The sequence below is a fragment of the Egretta garzetta genome, unplaced genomic scaffold, assembly GCF_000687185.1.
Source record: "Egretta garzetta isolate BGI_Z169 unplaced genomic scaffold, ASM68718v1 scaffold350, whole genome shotgun sequence".
Classification (NCBI taxonomy): Eukaryota; Metazoa; Chordata; class Aves; order Pelecaniformes; family Ardeidae; genus Egretta; species Egretta garzetta.
The window spans coordinates 293,519-297,956 of record NW_009258273.1 but is presented as its reverse complement, the minus strand read 5'-3'; the positions used below and the strand labels follow the sequence as shown (position 1 = coordinate 297,956).

General features: G+C 53.0%; 1 protein-coding gene across 2 annotated transcripts in view; it reads left to right on the top strand.

Annotated features, from left to right (window-relative positions):
* Positions 1-4,438, top strand: part of GATAD2B (GATA zinc finger domain containing 2B) — a 38,015-nt gene that overhangs the window by 10,851 nt on the left and 22,726 nt on the right. Inside the window, exon 1 of one of the 2 annotated variants that reach the window (XM_035890584.1) lies at positions 339-356. The exons of the other annotated variant lie outside the window; for it this stretch is intronic. The gene's annotated coding sequence lies outside the window, so the exon portion shown is untranslated. Of the gene's footprint in view, positions 1-338; positions 357-4,438 lie in introns of those variants that run through there. 2 annotated transcript variants of the gene reach the window in all.

Below are 4,438 nucleotides of genomic sequence, written 5' to 3'. Positions count from 1 at the left end.
TTAATTACCTTTTTAGGTTATTATCCTTTTTATAGTATTGTATGGAAATGCTTGTCTTGGGAGCCAGCCATTTTGTGTGTGCTGTGTTGAAATGCATTTTACGACGTAGATGTTGGTTTGTATTCAGCCTAGATGGAAGCGAAGACGTCGGAGCGGTGCATGTGCCGGGCTCTCGGCAGCCCATAGACATACAATTTCATCCCCCCGGTGCTGGCAGGCTCCGGACGAGGAGCCGAAACCGCGTGAAACCTGCAGTTTGCCTACGGGCTCGGTGTGGTTTTAAGCGTGCGAGGGGAATCGCGTGATTCAGGGGTGCAAAAGTGGCTTTTAGAGAGCGGGGAGCGGAGCGCGTTCAGGTAAGTTGGACCTCACCTCCTCAGCGCCTGTAAACACCGTTTCTGCTCCCTAAGCCCAGCAGGAAGGGGCTTTAAACAGCTTTTATTCCACCCACATAATAGTTTTTAATATATAAATGATGGCGCGGCGCGGTTCCTGTTGTTCGGAGGGACCAAGATGGTGGCAGAGCTGCTTGGGACGCCTTCGCTCTAACCTGGCCGCGGCGCATGGGGACGGACGCTCCGGTCGGGCGTTTGGTGCCTGCAAACGTTACGGCTGACGTGGGGACATTGGGGTTTGGATGCTGGACGCTGGTGCAGGTGCCTGAGTTGCTGAGTCTCTTCCGTGCGACCCTGTGTGTGAGAAATGTGGTTATCCCGGTATCCTAACCCGTTTGCTTTTTTGAACTAACGCAGCCCCGAGTGTTTCCGAATTGCGCATGAAGGTGCCTGCTTCCCCTCGGGTTCTGTTTCATGGGGTGGGTGGGGGGTACCCGCGTCGCTTCCCAATCTGATGTGAAGTCTAGGTCGAAGCTGGAAGCAACACCGAGCTGTTGATTTAGGCTGGGTCTGGATGCTTAGGGTCTGCTTGGATGGCTTGGAAGAATAAAAAATACTCGGTTGGGATTTACTGGTGACTGGTGTTACTGGCCACGTGTCGGAAGCTGAAAGATGGCTTCCTAGTTGACGGTGGGCAACTGAAAACTGTTCTTGCCCACGTGGGATGCGGGAGATGTTCTGCCCTCCTGGATCGTCTCGCGTAGTCCATGCCGGTGTTGGAGATACTTCTGTACGCCTCTCCTTCCCCACCACGCCGGGAGAAAAAGCGTCCTCCTCTTCTGCTGGAGCGTCGTTAGGCTGTAGTGGTCCGTGCACGTGGATGGACTTAATGCTGCACTCGGGAAGAGTAGAGATTAATCTTTCTGGAAAACAGCCCTTCTCGAAGGGTTTAGGATGTTTCTGGTCTCCTGAAGCTGCTGTGAACGCCTGTCTATCTGCGGTTGGTTCTTGCTTCTTGGTGGATGGCACTGGCGCTTGTCCTTCACCGCTGCTCCCCGCCCAAACTCTGCCGATAACCTTGGCAAAGGACCGGACGATCCCGTTCCTCGTTTGGACGTGACCAGCTTTCTTTTAAGACAGCCCTGCGCCTTTCTCCTGAGGGCTCCGGTTTAGTGACCTGCTCGTCACGGGGAGGATTTTCTCTCCTACGGGCGCATCCATAAACCTGTGTGCAGGGGATGTGCACGTGCACACTGTCGCTCCCGCAAAATTTTCAACGTCTGCAGCGCCTGACCATCGCCTGCTCACGGTGTAACGTGGAGTGGGGTCGGTACTACGCTGTCACGAGCAGCCTGGCTTTCTACCTGCTTAATCCTTGGAGATGAACTACCCTGAGCGACTTCCTCGCCACCGGTCTCATCCTCACTGTGAGCGCTGAGCATCCTCGCAGGCTTTAGAGAGCTGCTGTGAGCTGGGGAGCATTGCGAGCGCCCTGGACCAGGCAAGGGCTCAAAGATTTGCTTTCGGTGCTTCGTCCTCCAAGAGGGACCTGCCTGGCCGGCGCTGCCACCCCCGCTGCTCCGGGCTGGCTGATCACAGCCGGTGTTACCCCGAAGCCGTGTCGCATTAAGCAGTAGGTACAGGTGGGGTTATAAAGGTGATGTTTTACCTGGATCCAAAGAAACAAGAACAAAAATAAAGCGCCATCCGCTCACAGAGCACATCCCTTTGCCCTGCACACTGGTCCTGCACGGCCCGTGGCGCATGGCGCATCCTCGCCCTTCTCCTCCGTGGAAGACGAGCGGCTTCGCAAGGAGCAGAGCGGGCACCAGGTCTGGTTTGTCCTTTTTATTTTCCTTCCATGATCCCTCAGAGGCAGGAACCCAGTTAGCCGCCTCGGCTCTTCCAGGGCTGTCAGCTACCTCTGTGTGGCACCTCCGCTCATAGTAACTCCTTGTGCTGCTGGAGCCGAGATGAGTAAGGAAACTGGTTGTTACTGGGCGGGGTGGGACTTGGGAGACCTTGTGTCACTGGAACCACGTGGGTGGAGGAAGGTTTTCCTTTTAAGAAATGTCAAAGGAGATCTGTTGTAGAATCTGTCTTGCCTCGGATGCTTGTGACGGCGGCCAGCATAAACAGCTTCGCAGGAAGGCAGGAGTAGGGTTGCCAGGAGGATTTTGGAGCACGCCGCAAAAAGCTTTAGCCCTGGATGGTTCGGAGAGAAGGCGGATCAGAGATCCCTCGTACAGCGAGTCCGGAGCGGAGGAAAAGAGGAGACTTTGCTCTTTCCCGGCTGGGGATGGAGCGTTGGAGCGTGTCCCATCTTGGCTGATCTACGCTTGGTGTGGTTGATGCTGCCCGGAAAGCTCCAGCCTGGGAGCTGGGGAAGCCTCCGACAGCGGTGGCCTCAATTCTGGATGTCGTGGCCTTGACCTCGGGTGCCTCGCTCGGACTCCTGCGAGAAAGGAGAAGTGTAGGTTGCACCTCCCGGTCTGGATCGTGTCCAGAGGTAGAAATTGGAGGATTTCTGTCTTTTTTTTCTGCACATGCAGCCTCCCTCATGGCTCCAGGTGAGTCTTGCTAAGCGTCCGCTGGTTTCTTTTGTAAGATTTTTCCTTGTGGGTATTGCTGGGTCTCGGTCGGGCAGGTAGGATGGCACATTAGCTTGCCTTGCCTTTCAGCTTTGCTGAGTGTCAGCAACCCATCAATTAGTTCTGGAGGGTCTGAGGCCGGGAACAGCAGCTGGACGATGCGGTTGGTCGCGTAGGAGTTGAAGAAGATGTAAGTGTGGGTTAAGACAACGGAGGAACCCTGAAAGAAAGACAGGGAAGGGGTTGTAACCTCCCAGGGCTTCCCCGAATAAACTCAAGTTGCAATGAACTTCTGCTGATGCTGCCAAATTTCAGTTGCTTGGTCCCACCTTCATCAGGTAAATCTCAGAAGGGTATTTACCTGTACAGGCTGCGCATTAAGAACCGGCTGTATCTCGTCCCTAGTTATACTTGCTTCTCCAGTATAATATTCATTTTTTTGGCTCAACTGACTTGTTCCAGCTTTTAAAATAGTTGCGTTGGGTTTTTTTGGATAGATTTTTTTTTTTTTTTCCCCACCCCTGTGGGTGCTATATCAAATATAAATGGAAAATTGGGCTGCTGCTTTGTTTGTCTGGGAATGGCAAACCTGTCTTTCGAGCACCGGAGGAGTGAAACAGCCTAAAGCTAAAGGAATGTAGAGAGGAGCCGGTGATGCCGACGCTAACGACTGCCTTGCCCCTGACTGTGCTGAAGGCAGGATCGGCACGCACGGGCGCCGGGCTGCGATGCTCTCGCGTTTCCGCACGCAACAACGTGCCCGTGGTGTCGTCCGCCAGCGTGGGGACGTTGTGAACCAAAAATGAAGGTGAGCCTGGAAACCAGTGCTGCTGGAAATGCGTGGTTCAAACCGGAGGGGATGCGGAGAGGAGAGCTCTTGTAGCTTATAACCCGGGAGGGGGTGCAGGGACTGGCTGGTGCTGGGGCGGAGAAAGAGGTTTGGAGCTCGGCTGGGTGATGATGATGTTCAGCAGCTGCTGACTAGGGACTGACACTCCTTGGCTGCCTGCACTGACATCGCGTCCACTGGGATGTGGACCTGGGCCTTTGAATCGTGGTACGCCTTCCTGTAAAGCCGGTCGTTCTGCAGCAACATGGCACGCGCGGCGCACATCAGCTTGGGATCCTCCTTGGCAGTTCGGCACCCAATGTAGTGGCCTTTCTGCTTCTCGTGCGTTTCTTTGTACTTGTACTAGAAATGCAAAAAAAATATTGAAGGAAATAGTGAATCTGAGATGAATTTCTCATAATTTCATCCTGCTACTGATCTTAAATGTACTTTTTATGTTATGAAATATACTCATTTAGAGCTTAGAAATGCCTAGCGCATTCTTGCTCCCCAGCTTTTTTTTTTTTTATTATTTTAGGTAGTCAGGAAAGCTTGCTCACCTACCGAGCTGCAACTGGAGATAATTACAGTCTGTATCAAGCGAGAAACAAAACATGTTTTATAGCTCTCTTGTTTTCCCTTGGGGGATTTTGCCACCATTTGAGAATTTTGTATCTTTTTTT